The sequence below is a fragment of the Vipera berus genome (genome assembly GCF_964194415.1).
Source record: "Vipera berus genome assembly, chromosome: W".
Lineage (NCBI taxonomy): Eukaryota > Metazoa > Chordata > Lepidosauria > Squamata > Viperidae > Vipera > Vipera berus.
Genome location: NC_138210.1, coordinates 53779654 through 53796132, shown reverse-complemented (window position 1 = coordinate 53796132; position 16479 = coordinate 53779654).

Genomic DNA, 16479 nt, shown 5'->3' with positions numbered 1-16479 from the left:
GACATATTTTTAAAAAATCTATTAAAGTAACCCATTGAAATTAAAATAAAAACAAATATAAAATAAAGCTTGAAAAGAAATCCACAAAATGACAAAGCACTGCTATGGCTATGGATAGAGAGGTTCGTTGGTGACTAACAATTTTTAAATTAACATATAGAAATTAACGACTTTAAAATTTGACAGGCTTAGTAATAGAAGTAGGGTGGGAGCATTGCACGTCATTTTTGAATTATTATATGAAAAATTGGAACCCAGAAGTATTGACGAAATGCATGCATATTTTCTATAGTGTATTAAGTAGTGAATACCTTAGTTCTTGGAGAAAGCAATTTATTTTGCTGAGGGAAAAATGCTTACACTTCAGTCTGAAAATATAACAGAAGTGCAAAGTGGAAGAGAAGAGGTGTGCTGCTGTGCAACAAATGAATTAGAAGGGCAAATTTACTATGCAATAAAAATCACTGCATAGAAAACCTTTTACCAGCCTCCAGCTGGTAAATCTTGAACTCTAGTCAAAAATAAATAGATACCATAAGCCTGAAGTCTGCCTGCCTCGGCTTCATATAGTACAGAAGGACCACTATTCTGTACCATAAGAAATAGCCAGTTCATATCCCAGTGCTGAACTGATAGCAGCCTTTTGGAAAAGCAAATTTTCAATGATAAAACTCTTGGGATACCAATTAATATTTGTAAATTTTGAAATTTTGCAAAGCACCATGTCCACAGAACATACTGAAGTTACATGCCAGTCAGATATTGTACAGGATATCCCAAATACACTGCAGACTAAGCATTACGAAACTACTTCCACATTTTTTGTATGTATGTATGTTTGTATGTATATATGTATTATATCAAATTTAGAAACCACCCACCTTCCTCACAGAGGAACTCTGAGTGGTGTATAAATAAAATGTTAAAAACATAAAAACTGAATATAATTTTTTATAACAGAGGCAAAGAAATGTCAAATTCAACATTAAAAGTTCATTAAAAGGCAGACAGAGGGCCTTCAGAGTGCTAACTAGCCCCACAGCTGCCTACTCTTCCTCTTTTTTCTTCCTTACTTCCTGACAGTGAAAACAATTAGCCAATAAAACAACTTGCTTCTCAGAGTTGTGGGTGGAGGTTTTTCAAGAAAAGATTGGACACCCATTTGTCTGCAATGATATAAGGTCTCATGCCAGAGGTAGGAGGTTGGACTAGAAGACCCCCAAGGTCCCTTCCAGCCCTAAGATTCTATGATTCTATGAGGTAGCAGTGATGAAGTTACCTAGTTTGGTAATGAAATGTCGGCTTGAAAACCTCCAATCTCAGAAAGCATCAAGGACCTCATGACTCTATGGTTCCTTTGTAAGTCCCAAGGAAGAGAGATTAACAGAATAACAGAGATGGAAGAGACCTTGGAGGTCTTCTAGTCCTGACCCCTATAGGCAGGAGATCCTATACCATTTCCAGACAAGTAGGTGTCCAGTCCTTTCTTAAAAGCCTCCTACAACTTCTGAAAGCAAGCCATTTTGAAAGCCTCCTACAACTTCTGAAAGCAAGCCATTTTGAAAGCAAAACTTTAGACATTTCCCAAATGCCAGGAGAGTAGAGGTCCACCTTACCTCCGAGGGGAGAAGTTCCCAAAGGTAGAAGCAATGGCGGAGAAGGCTCTCTTCCTGAACCTGCCAGCCAGAATCTCAATTTTCTGCTTTTTTTTCCTTTCTTTTACTTTTGCTCCAGTCGCCTCTCTCTTTTCCACAAATCTCATCTTCCTTCTGTTGGCTTAGTCTAAAATGCTCATAGCCAATCAGGAATCCCTCGCGTTAAAAAGTTTGCAACTCGTCTACAACAGATTCATTCCTTTCCCCTCAGTTCTCCTTTCTCATTCATTCTCTCTCTTCTCCCCCTCCCCTGCAACTTTTCTGGTTTAATCTTCAACATCTCCACACGTCTTGGCTTGGCTCGAAGGCGCCAAGTTATTAACAGCTCAGAGACAGAAAATGATTCCCTCAGTCACTCCTTCCCTGCTGATGCAGATGAACGTTGCTGCTATTTTGTAGAGGATTCCCATGCAACACTCCCCAGGTCAGCTGCATCTTGACTCCTTGGAAACTTCAAGGTGCAAATGAGATGTTGAGAGACACACACAACTCCTGTACCACCGACATAAAAAAAAAAACTGAGGATGGTGGCACCTTTGTCCAATCCTTCTCATAACAGACAAACAGACAAAAAAACCACCTTTGGGAACTCTCCCTCAAGATGTGGCTCCAGCTATATCAATGTAAGTGCTGCAATACATAAAGATATCTATCCCCATCACAGACCAGTGTTCCATTCAATCCGTTCCCCATTGGATATTTGCGAAAGAATTCACATTTGTGAAAAGAGATATCCATGCTCATTTTTACAGGAAATGTACAAATACAATGTGAATTGTGTTAAACCATCCCTCCATTAAAACTGGTGTTAGAATGACGCCAAAGGATCTTGACTTAGAACATATCTGTCAAACCCACTCTTAGTGCAACATTTTAAAGACAATGGAATATCACAAATATCATTATAAAATTCACAATGGCTTTGTAGCTATCAAATAACTACCACTAATACGGACTCAAACACAATAATGTGGATTTAAAGACAGAAATGAGAACAAGCCCATCATCCAATCATGCTGCTAGCACTCTGCAAAGAAATACAAAATGTGCATGCACACACATATGCACAGAATCTGGACATTGCACACTCTTTACAAGGGGAAAAAGTATCTAGGAAGCCCGTTAATGAAAACCGACTGTCATCGGGAAATGTTACTTCAAAGCTATGCAAGTATTGGCATCTTTCCGTTCAGAATTTTTAAAAAGCAGATTGCAAGCTAAACTCATTTTAAGCCAGACACATATCCATCCACTAACATACCTAGCTTTGCAATTTTCGATAACCTTTGGGATCTGTTGCAGGGATGCCAAATCTGAGTTTTGACCTCATGCAACGGTCACAAAGAACCTTTGGCACATTAGCAGTAACATTAGCAGAAATGCCACCAACCTGGCTCTATTGGTTATATGTTATGATTTTTTTCCTTGAAACAGGAAGTTGTCCACAGGAACCTATGAGCTAATAATACGAAGAAGAAGAAGAAAAAGAAGAAGAAGAAGAAGAAGAAGAAGAAGAAGAAGAAGAAGAAGAAGAAGAAGAAGAAGAAGAAGAAGAAGAAGAAGAAGAAGAAGAAGAAGAAGAAGAAGAAGAAGAAGAAGTTGGAAGGGACCTTGGAGGTCATCTAGTCCAACCCCCTGCTCAGGCAGGAAACCCTATACCATTTCAGGCAAATGGCTGTCCAGTCTCTTCTTAAAAACTTCCAGTGTTGGAGCATTCACCACTTCTGAAGGCAGGTCATTCCACTGGTTAATTGTTCTAACCATCAGGACGTTTCTCCTTAGTTCTAGGTTTCTTCTCTCCTTGACTAGTTTCCATCCATTGCTTCTTGTCCTGCTTTCAGGTGCTTTGGAGAATAGCTTGACTCCCTCTTCTTTGTGGCAGCCCCTGAGATATTGGAACACTGCTATCATGTCACCCCTCACCCTTATCTTCGTTAAACTACACATACCCAATTCCAGCAACCGTTCCCTATATGTTTCAGCCTCCAGTCCCCCAATCATCTTTGTTGCTCTTCTCTGTACTCTTTCTAGAGTCTCGACATCTTTTTTACATCGTGGTGACCAAAACTGGATGCAGTATTCTAGGTGTGGCCTTACCAAAGCATTGTAAAGTGGTATTAGTACTTCACTTGATCTTGATTCTATCCCTCTGTTAATGCAGCCTAGCACTGTGTTGGCTTTTTTTGGCAGTTGCAGCACACTGCTGGCACATATTGAAGTGATTGTCTACTAGGACTCCGAGATCCCTCTCACAGTTACTACTATTGAGCAAGGTACCACCTATACTATACCTGTGCATTTGATTTTTCCTGCCTAAATGTAGAACCTTACTTTTTTCACCATTGAATTTCATTTTGTTAGATAGTGCCCAGTGTTTGAGTCTGTCCAGATCCTCCTGTATTCTAAGCCTATCTTCTGGAGTATTGGCTATTCCTGCCAGCTTGGTGTCGTCTGCAAATTTGATGAGTTCCCCATCTATCCCCTCATCCAAGTCATTAATGAAGATGTTGAAGAGCACTGGGCCCAGAACAGAGCCCTGGGGCACCCCACTACACACTTCCTTCCATGTAGATGCAGTTCCATTGAGGACCACACGCTGAGTACGGCCTGTCAGCCAGCTACGAATCCATCTGGTGGTGATGCTATCTAAACCATATTTTTCTATCTTATCAAGTAGTAGGTTGTGATCTACTTTATCAAATGCCTTACTGAAGTCCAAGTAAATTATATCTACAGCATTCCTCTGGTCCACTAATTTTGTCACTTAGTCAAAGAATGTAATAAGATTTGTCTGGCATGATCTGTTTTTGACAAACCCATGTTGACTTTTAGTGATGACTTTGTTTGCATCAAGGTGTTTGCTGATTTGTTGTTTGATTATCTTTTCCAGAATCTTCCCAGGTATTGAGGTCAGGCTGATAGGTCTGTAGTTTCCTGGATCTATTTTTTTCCCTTTTTTGAAGATGGGAACTACATCAGCTCTCTTCCAGTCCTCTGGTAGTTCCCCAGTGCTCCAGGATCTTTGAAAAATATAGTTCAGTGGTTTTGAGATCACGTCTGCCAGTTCCTTGAGAACCTTGGGGTGTAATCCATCTGATCCTGGTGATTTGAACTCGTCTAGGCTGGACAGGTGCTCACTTACCATTTTCTTGCCTATCTTAACTTGCGTTTCTATTCTGTTTTTTATGGCACTGGATTTGGTAGGTTGGACTGTTTTTTCCCTTTGTGTAAAGACAGATGCAAAAACCGAGTTAAATAGTTCTGCTTTCTCCCTATTGCTTGTCACCTTCTTGCCACTTTCCCCCACTAATGGACCAATCATTTCCTTAACTTTTTTCTTGTTTTTTATATGTTTTATGTATCCTTTCAGTAGCTCATTCAGCCGATCCACGAACCTCCCCCACCCACCTTTTTTTTTGTCTTCCACATCTTTTAAAACATCCGAGTGCCCTCAAGTTCGCAGTCTTCGCACTCTCCCTTCTTTTTTCCTTTCTCCATCTGCCTGCTTCCAGGATGGAGTCCTTTCCTCCCACTTCTTCTTCTTTTTAGCGACTACTGTTAATTTTCATGCTGGCTGCAGCCCTAACAGGTGGCAGGTCCCAGGGGAAGCTTGCTGCAAATCCGTGAGGTGCCAACGCTTCCCTGGTATGCAGTGGGCGAGACCTGCAACCCTGCCACTGCTTAATTTAGCTTTCATATCAAATTGGGAAATCAGCAGAAAAGCTACATCATAAATAGTCCTGCAGTCCCAAGAGGAATCCATTAAATTAACCCAATATGCTACAGCTCTGCATCTGTAAGGCACCATGGGCTGAGATAAGGGGAAAGAGGCTTGTGAGAACTGAATGAAAGCTGTGATGGTGAGAGAATAAATCAGGCTTCAGGTTATTATGTTCTAGGTATGGGAAAGGGGGTAGCTATGGATACAGCCAGCCCAGATTGGAGACTGATGGGACTTTTTGTCCCAAACATACAGGCTCTGCAGAGATTCCAACTAGCCAGCTGCTTTGATGCAGCAGGCAACAGGATGGTGAGTGCAGATATTTTTACTTGCCGTGTGGTTGTGAAATAAGATTACCACCTAGTGGACCTCAGCCTGCAATGCTGGTTTAAATTTTCTCCTCAGCTGATATTTTCAGAAAGAATTCTCACCTCTCAGATGAGAGAGAGAGATGCAGTAGAACTCAGACTTTCTAGCTGGCGCAGATTCAATTTGTTAAGTGTATATGCATATTACAAACCATAATTAATTCTACACTGAGCTTGTTTGGTATGACACCCATCCAGTCCTCTGAACATGTCCCCGTCACCTCAGTTAATTGGCCACGGTAGCTGAACTAATCCAGCCTTTCTCCTTAATTCATTAGCTTCCCTGCCAATCCAGGTGGGCAAGCCGCCTGCATTTGAACAGCAGGGGTGAAGTCACTGTCTGGCCTACACCCCGGGAATGAATTTGCCGGCTGGCAAAGGAAGGGGTGCTGGATTGAACAAAGGGCCGTTCCAAGCAAAGGACAAAAGCCTCCTGTCAAACACTAAAAGAAACAGAACTTCTGGGCAGTCTCATAATCCAGTGGTAGAATTCATACTTTTAAAGAACCTTGTCTGACAGGCAACAGAAGTATTTCTGAACTAGCAATGAATTCCAGACCAATGTTGTAACTTGGCGTAACATAGGGCTATCAAATGTGGGCTGCAAAAACTGACCAGTTGATGGAAGCAAAAAGATGCAGAGGGGAAATAAATTCTAATTTTTTGTTGCCATGTAATGATCCTTTAAAGGGACGCGGTGGCTCAGTGGGTTAGGACGCTGAGCTTGTCGATTAGAAGGTCGGCAGTTTGGCGGGTCGAATCCCGAGTGCCGCGTAGCAGAGTGAGCGCCTGTTACTCGTCCCAGCTTCTGCCAACCTAGCAATTCGAAAGCACGTAAAAAATGCAAGTAGAAAAATAGGGACCACTCCGGTGGGAAGGTAACAGCGTTCCGTGCGCCTTTGGCGTCTAGTCATGCCGGCCACATGACCACGGAGACGTCCTCGGACAAGCGCTGGCTCTTCGGCTTTGAAACAGAGATGAGCACCAGCCCCTAGAGTCGGAAACGACTAGCACGCATGTGCGGGGGAAACTTTACCTTTAACTAACGATCCTTTGGATTTTTGCTCCTCAGATGTGGTAGTTTTAGTATTAAGCACTTCCCAATTCTCCCAATTGACCCTGATTTGTTTGGACAGCAGCAGAATCTGCATAGGAAGTCTGCATGGGAAGTCATTGTTTTGTACTTTCTGGTGCCTACTCTGAGTACCAATAGCACTTTATATCCCAAAGAGTGGGTTTTTCTCAGTACAGCTATTTGCGAGGATTAAGACTGGGAACTTCTAAGTGGGTCCTCCAACTAAGATATCCTCCAATGGATAGGTTCACATATTAAGCCAAACCAATATCTAGCTAGTCTGGCTGTTTCTCAGTGTATTGTATGAACCAGCTATTTTTATTTGTAAACCAAATATTGTAGCTTAAGGTATTGTTTGAACTCAACTGTGGTTTATTTGACAAGCCATGATTAAACAAAGCAGGGTTTAGTGCTACGTATGAACCCAGTCAGTAATCCTAATTGTCAGTCCCTGTTTCCTGCTGCATTGTTATGCCAATCATCGCTATGTGAATAGGAAGAACCACTGTTACCGTAGATAGAAAATGCGCCACAGACGGGTTACAGGCGATATCCCAGACTGTGCAGATAAAGGAAGATGGGTAAGATTCAAACCATGATTTCACTGTTGTTGTTGTTTTAAAAAATAAGTTAATTCATAGAGCAGTGAGGTGGGCTTAAAACTGAAATCACTTTTTTCCTTCATTTGTATTCCTTTTCCAGTGCCCAGTGGCCTGTTAACCTAAAGAAACTTCTTGGTTTACTCTAATTGGACACAAGGTGTTGTGTGCTCAAGAGAATAAGCTGTTAGCTTTAGGGGGACCAACTCTTTGGAAGCCCTTTTTTCCTTAAATAAGGAATTTATTTAAGTTTAAATAAGGAATTTATTCACATGCTTCAAAGAGTTTTGCGTTTAAGGGGAGGTATTGCTGCTGTTCGCTTCCAACAGAGGAAGAAATCTCCAGAGAAGACAGCAAACAGCCTGGAATCTCTTGGAATCTCTGATCCAGTGCCCAAGCAAGATTCAGCCTGCACTGGTTTGGCAATGGAAAATGCCCAGTCAAGGATGGCCTGGTTTATGCATCACTGGATGGGCATCAGGATAGTGTCAAAGTCACTTTCACAGGGAATCTACCTTTCCTATCCATGTGCAGAGCTTCTCGGAAATCATAGTCAGTGCACACAACCCCAGAATATGCTCTGCTTTTCACCTTCCTGCTTAGCCATGTTGCACACAGGATGACCTTGGGAAAACACACTGCTTCTCAGCCTAACCACTTGGCTTCAGACAGTGGTTATAACAGAATGATTGCAAATGCCATCCTATGCTGAGCATTTCTATGGGTCAGAGAGCAAAGGGAGAGCTCCCCAGTGGAGAAAGAATCTGAGATGAAATTCAAGAGAGAGAGAGAGAGAGAATATGTTTGTGTCTTTAACCAGCCAGGTATTTTTTTTTAACTAAGAAGTAGCAGGCGCACCACCTTCTCAGGGCAACCTGCTTCAAAACCTGGTTTAGTACCAATACGAAAGAGAGCAAAGATTTCCTGTTATTTATTCTACCGGTGCCTTTTAGATCTTTTGGACTTTTAAAATGCCTGTCCCTCACAAGGAGCATGGGCAGCAACTGTGGATGATGGAGACTGTCATCCAACATATCTGGAGAGCACCAGAATTGTCTTGGTATTATAGGGGCTGTTATGATTTCCACAGCTGCATCCTAGGCAGAAATTCAACTATTCCCCCTTGCTGTAATCAAACTAAGGACACTCTTGTCTTTGTGTTGTCTGTGGCATTTGAGCTGTGCTGAAAGAAATCACAGCATCCAAACGGCTGAAACCCTTCCAAGATTTTTTATTTTTTTTATTTTTGGTTACTACTGTAACGTTCAGCACCTGGTGACCCTTCAGCCTTTCCTTTGCTCTCTGAGAGAGATCAAAATAAAACCACCAAAAGGGGTCAACCTGGGAGATAAACATATACAACGACACGGTTTTAAATTACCTTTGAAGGGGACTTTACAATCTGCCACCACCTCAGCTTCTTTGAATGTTAGTGCCAGCGATCTGCGCTCTGACAAATCACAACCTCCCTTCAAGGCAAGGAAGTTTTTTGCTACCTGTGTGTAAAGTAGCGTTACCTCTGTGCTACTCTCCCTGCAGCAGCCTGTACCAAAGCCCCCCTCCCCAACCTCCTGCATCTCTGGCTGTTGCTCTTCCTCCTTCTTTCCCAAATCCTCCCACTCTCCTCCATTGCTGGCTGGCTCTGGCACCATCCAATCATTGCCGCCAACGGCAGCCAGCTTCTGCTGCCTGCCATCCGAAACTGCCTGCGTGCTGCCTGCTTTTTCACATGATGGGATGAGACCCACCCGCTCGACTGCACATAGCAGGTCTCTGGCTGAACTGCAGCAGCCGGCAGGCTTCGGGACATGCTTGTTAGCAATTTATGATCCTGCTGTGGATAGATGGCAGCCTGTGGGGCTAGACTTCACGAGGAACAGGCAGGGCTGTGATCTCCAGAACAAAAGCAGGAGGGAATGAATTGTCTTCGGGAAGCACGGGGAGCAGATGGTTCTGGGCAGGAAATATTTAGTCAAGATGGAAATTGGGTTCAAAACAAGAAGCCGTTGGGACTGGGAATTCATCCACCTGGGTGTGTGATATACACATATCTTCACTTGGTTGAAGGATGTACTACCAAACATGAATTCTTGTTAGTACATCTATGCCATTATTCTCTAAGCTCCCTGTTTTATTATTATAATCAAGGAAGCTAAATGGAAAGATGTGGCTCTAGGAAGGATCCAGGAAAGGCGGGATAAGAATTCCAGGGAATGTCTGTTCTTAGTACAGTTTGATAAGCTACACAACTAAGGATAGCAAAGTGGATCCAAATATAGTTATGTTTAAAGCAGGTATATTAAAGGAAAGAGTGTCAATATGATTAAATCTGGAATAATCCCTGACATCTATGGTCTGTATAGTCTTGATGAAGCACCGATGGTAAGTCAGGATCACTTTTAGAAAAGCAAAACACCCAGAATTTTTGCAAGCTAGTAGACAATAGTTAATCTGAATTTTCCTCCTAACTCTGAATGGGTACACTACATCTGGGCTACAAAAATCAGGATAATCATTAGCAGAAAGATACAGAAAAACTGCTTTGCTATTTAATGGATGTTCTAATCTTTGCAACCCAGATATAATAAGGTTATCTTAATGGTTTGAAGAAAGGCATAATATTGTAGTAGGTTATGAATTCTTGTGGACTTATTGGCAAAGATATTTTATTACTTATGGATAGAATTCATTACGGTATATAATTTTCTTATGAATTATTTCAGATGATTGGAATATGCTGATTCTGGGATTTGATGATTAGATTTGTTATGATTATAGAAATATTCTGTATTGTTGGAGTTTAACAGATATATATTTTATGTTTATGTATTAGTTTAAATTTAAAGTGGATATTACAGATATTTGACTATAGACTTATGTATATATTATGTCCTTTAGTAGAATTGTTATTATGATGTATTTTTGACTTATATATTAAAGTCTATGGTATAATATATTAGTGTTATTTTATTATTAGATAGGTATATCATATATATTTTAGCTTTGTATCCATTTTTCTTAAACTAAGACAAGAGATTCTTTTATTCTATAATTGTATCCTTATTCAAGAGGGTTGGAAATAACTTTTTTATGTTGCTTTTGGGGTTTTTTTGGGTGTGTCACTTTGGTCCCCCTCCCTTTTCCCCCCTTTTATGGTTGTAATTTTATATTTTAACCTTTTAGCTTTGAAATTTAACTTTTCAAATTCTAGAAAAAAATAAAAACAAAATGAAGATTGGAATACACTTAGATTTAGTGTTGTTGACAAGTAATGTGTTAAAAACAGGGGAAGCAAACAGGTTCAGAGACAAGCAGAACTGCAAGTTTGTCCCTATTTTCATGTGTGGAATATTGTAGGATACGCAGTTTGCCATCTACCTCCAACAGACAGGAAGGAAGGAACTTTGCTGCCTTCTGCAACTAGCAGCTCCTCCTAGGTGGCTTTGAGTAAATCAGGTGAAAATCTAGGAAGTTGCAGTCCAAAATGTTTGAAGATGTGTTACTGAGAGTAGCTGAGTATATTCTTGGTCATTTTATGTTGCCATCTTTCTTTTTATTGGCAAATACAGGTAGTTCTCAACTTACAACGACAGCTGAGTCCAAAATTTCCATCCCTAGGCAAGCCAGTTGTTGAGTCATTCCCCATTTTATGGCCTTTTTGCCATGGTTGTTAAGCAAATCATTAGAGTTACTGTAAGTGAACTATGCAGTTGTTAAGCAAATCTGGCTTTCCCCATTGACTTTGCTTATAAGAAACTCCCTAGCAAGGTTGCAAATGACAATCCAGGACCTTGGGACACTGCAACCATCATAGATACATGCCGGTAGCCAGGGACCTGAAGTTTGATCACGTGATTGTGGGGATGCTGCAGCGGTCATAAGTACGGGAACTAGTCATAAGTCACTTTTCCAGTCCTGTTGCAACTTTGAATGGTCATTAAACGAATGGTTGTAAGTCTACTTGTGTTCTTTGTGACTTTAAGGATTACATGACAGGGAGACATTCAACAGGGCCAGCTTTCCCTACCACTGAATTGTAAAGAAACGTTGTCTCCAATTAATGTCTTCCCGTCATACAACTGTTAAAGACATACATGTTAGGATTTGGTCTGTATGAGACACTAACACTAGGCAAGGAACAGTTCAGCAGACTCATTGAGAAGGCTTGAATGGATGACATCAACCTCTGGTCACATCTGTCTTGACATGGAGATAATCTTCCTGCTCTGCTTCAAAAGCTACTTGTGCCAGCAGGAGCTGAACTAAGCAACTTCTCTCTCTTTCTTTAATTTGATTTATGGAAATCTGCCCTATTGGTCACTATATAGAGCTGTTCTTCTTCCCACTAGTTATTTTTGGATGTTTGTGTCCAAGGAAGGTGCATGAAGACCTGGCTCTGCTAGATGGGGGAACTTTATATTGGAGGAGGTTAATTAATTAAATTGAACCCCACCTCCCCCCCCATGTGTCCAGCACCCCTCTTTGTCATCTTGTGTCCATGATTTTATCTGTTCATGGTGGGGGGGGGTTGGTGTGGTTTTTTTATGAAGTATGGTTTTAATGTTTTTGAATCTTTCTATGTTGTGAGCCACTCAGAATCATTGGATACGAGATGGCCAGCAAACAAATTTTATAAACAAACAAATAAATAAAGCCTTGCTTTGTTTTATGAGCTAGAGCAAGCAATAGCTGGTCAGGAAGACTAGTGAACAATTGGTCTTTCCCCCTCCAATGGTGGACCAGTAAAACCAATCTTCCTCTTCCTCCTTTTCTTCTTCCTCCCCCCCCTCCTCCTCCTCCTCCACAAGTTCTGTTAGTTTCCCCTTCTAGGCAAGTGTCAGAAAAAAAAGACATAATTATGGTGTATGTGTATGCTTTTCTCACTTAACTTGCTGGATGGAGAAACATCCAGTAGGAGGGGAAACAGCTGAAGATGGCTCCAACAATTGAATCCATGGGTTCTCAAAGAAAAGTCCATGAAAATAATTGCTTTCCCAGCACAGGTGGTGGTCTTCTCCTCTCGTCTTGACTACTGCAACGCTCTCTACATGGGGCTACCCTTGAAGACCACTCGGAGGCTCCAACTGGTACAGAATGCAGCCGCGAGAGTTGTGTTGGGAGTTTCCCGACACTCCCATGTCACACCTCTGCTCCGCGAGCTGCATTGGCTTCCAGTTGTCTTCCGGGTGAGATTCAAGGTGTTAGTAATGACCTACAAAGCCCTACATGGCATGGGTCCGGAATACCTTGGGGAGCACCTGCGGCCGGCGTCAACTTCCCTCCGCCCAGTACGCTCCCACAGAGAGGGCCTCCTCAGGGTGCCACCGGTCAAAGAATGCCGACTGGTGGCCCCCAGGGGGAGGGCGTTCTCTGTGGGCGCGCCGGATTTATGGAACCATCTTCCGGTCGAGCTCCGGATGGCGCCTGATCTCCGCTCCTTCCGGCGCGATCTTAAAACCTACCTCTTTGAACAAGCTGGCCTGGCCTGATGGGATGGGGTCGGGTTTTATAAATTGATCTTAACCTTTTAATCTGTATTAATTTATTACGGGCATTGCTGTTTAATTACTTTTTAATTTTTGTACCTTGTTTTTTATTATGTATTGCCCTGTTCACCGCCCTGAGTCCTTCGGGAGAAGGGCGGTATACAAATTAAATTAATTAATAAATAAATAAATAATTGTTGCCAGAACAGAACAAAACTGAAGCAAAGGGACCTTGGAGGTCTTCTAGTCCACCCCCCTGTTCAAGCAGGAGACCTATATCATTCTGGAAAAATGGCTGTCCAATCTCTTCTTAAAAACTGTCAGTGATGGAAGATGGAAGGAAGAAAAAAAAAGATGATCTTGACCATAGTTCCTTAAGATATCTTCTGTTCCAGGTGATGTGAACAGCAAAAACAGTTGCTTAAGGCGGCCATGGAGAAGAATCCTTGATGTCCATATAAGGAGAGATAAAACCTTTATTCCAATTTTTCCTGCTCCTTGGTCATTCCAACTTGCCATGTAACTGTTTTTCCCCAAGTCTCCTTCCCTTTTTTAAAAAAGCTGTAAGTCTGAAGGTTGTTTCAATCCTCCAAAGTGTCTCTAAACCACAGGAGATTGTTCGTAATGGTTCATGGTACTTCACAGGCTTCAGGTTCAGCACCAAGAGTGTTTAATTTCAAGAAATAGAAGCTCTAATTCAATGTTTTTCAATCTTGGCAACTTTAAGATAGGTGCATTTCCATTCCCAGAATTTCCCAGCCAGCATGAGAAATAAAGCTCTAATTCATTCTATGTTTCTAATTCAACCAAGTGATCATCCAGAAATATGACTGACAACATTGTACAAATAACTTTTAAACCATATTACTTATAAACAGCCCTAATCACTGGCAACTCCCTAGTTACCTAATATAGCATAATTCAACAGGAAACAAACCACCTCAATTTATATGTCATGCTTGAATTCAGAAGATGGATCTTTAGGCAAGAAAGAGGGGAACACTTGTGAGAGGCTAAGAAAGCATTTACATCTATAAGAACTAAATCCCACGAATCAGGACAGCTCAGTCTGGATAACACTGCAAAGACTGGAGCCTAAGGTAGGCTTTATGGTGAAGAGGATAGCTATTCTTTAAATGTTTCTCAACTGCAACAAGAAAATGGTGGACCTCAACTCCCAGAATCCCCAGCAAACATGCTGGAGTTTAAGTCCCCACATGTTAAAGTTGGTAAGGTTGAGAAATGCTGCTTGAGATTTTGCTGGAAGTAGAAAAGAATGAGTATTTTCCCCCCTTTATTAAGTATGCATTCTTGCAATAGCAGCTTCATTTCTCAGAAAGCAATGGAGTGGGTTCAAATTTACACAGAAAACCTTCAATGAAGAACTAGTTTTTTCTCTCCAAAATATCTGAAAATTGGGGTTGCGTAAGGGCACTTGGTGCTGTACATATTCAGAGACACCTATTCCTCTGTCGCTGCTGGTGTGCATTATGAGCTTTGAAGCTTTTTGTCACTTATATTGATGCAGTTCATTAATTTTATATTTCTGTCCAAATGGTTTGTACACTTATAAGTAATCTTGGCAACGTCCAATCCTTTGATCTGGGCTTTGTCCACCAAACAATGATCAACCCCCCCACCCCCCCTAGTTTTATGATATAATTGACTGCCTTGGCTCAGAATTGCATTTTGCTTTATATATTGCATTTTATGTATTGTGCTGTATTGTATGTATTATACATATATACCATTTCTGTTCAAGCTGAGACGAGAGGAAACCGCTGCAAGATGATGCTAAAGCAAACAAATAATTACTGCTATTATTAATGCAAAATGTTTAGCTGGAAAACATTTAACAGCTGAGCCTGAGAAGAAACATCTCAAGTGGGAGATACCGCAAGCCATTCAGCAGCCCTTTTAAACCTAATTGATATGGCTGAGCTGAACTCTCCGTTACCATGGAGATTAAACCAACTGGACTTCTCTGGGTATCTAAGTTGCGGTGGAATCATCTGCCCTTTCCCAAAATGCCGTTTCTTGTTTCTGCCCACGTTAAAAATGGCCTCCGTGAATATCTGTAACTGTAAAAGTATTAAGGTTCCCCCGCACATGTGTGCTAGTCGTTTCCAACTCTAGGGACCGGTGCTCATCTCCGTTTCAAAGCCGAAGAGCCAGCGCTTGTCCGAGGACGTCTCCGTGGTCATGTGGCCGGCATGACTAGACGCCAAAGGCGCACGGAACGCTGTTACCTTCCCACCGGAGTGGTCCCTATTTTTCTACTTGCATTTTTACATGCTTTCGAACTGCTAGGTTGGCAGAAGCTGGGACGAGTAACAGGCGCTCACTCTGTTTCGCGGCACTCGGGATTCAACCTGCCAAACTGCCGACCTTCTGGTCGACAAGCTCAGTGTCCTAACCCACTGAGCCACCACGTCCCTTGTAAAAGTATTACAAAACCCCTTTTTTTCCAAAGATGGCTGCCCACTGCCCTTTTCTAAAACCGCGGCCTTCCAAAACAAGGCAGGCACCACCTGCCCACAGTCAAAATGGTGCAGTTTTAAGGTTTTCGAAAATGAAAGGGAAGTATTCATTCCTGAAAGAATGATGACTTTTTGAGGTTTGTCCTGTGATTCCCTTGAGCAAATATACTTACCCTGCAAAGAGTTTGCCCTAACAAGTAGGGTGCTGTCTCTTTTCCTTTAAGCGATGTGAAGATGCTTCCTTCAAAATGTCTTATTTGGAATCTCAAGAGGGAGAGAGACTAAGTTATGCTTACACACTGTGATAGACGATAGATGGATGGATGGAGACAGACAGACAGACAGAGGGATAGATAGATAGATAGATAGATAGATAGATAGATAGATAGATAGATAGATAGATAGATAGATAGATAGATAGATAGATGGAAGGATGGAGGGATAGATAGATAGAGAGAGAGAGAATGAAACCCACAGGGAGCTACCTGCAGGAAACAGATCAGAGAACTAAACTAAACTCTAAAACAAAACGTGAGAGTTCATGGTCCCATGATTCAGCTATGTAGCTGAAAAGCATTTCAACATTTGTCTGCTGCAAATTGAAGTCCAGCCCGTCTCAATTTATGTTGGCTATATGACGCCAGGGAAAAGAACAGGGCTCTGGGCCTTGCTCCTAAGGGGAGAGGGGCTGGAGGCAAGGCTGGATCGCCAGAGGGACGCCTGCCTGGCAACGGATTGCAAGCGATGCCTGACTTCCTTGTTCAAACTTTGACCCAAGAACCAGCCTTCAGTATCTTCAAAGGATGCAAGCCAAGGAGTGGGAATTACAGCCACACTCAGACCTAGTCAAATGATTTTTTTAAAAAACCCGCCTAACATCCATTACAAATAATTTCATGTGATAACTATAGAACAGACATGTCAAACACAAGGCCCGGGGGGGGGGGCGGATCCGGCCCGCAAAGTGGTTTCATGTGGCTCGCAAAGCCATCCTGGAAACAGTGAGGGAATGGCCCCCACCGCCTTGGCCCTGGCCCAGAGACCCTCCTTCCGCCAGAGACCCTCAGATCTGTCCCACTCCTGCCCAGGCCCCCA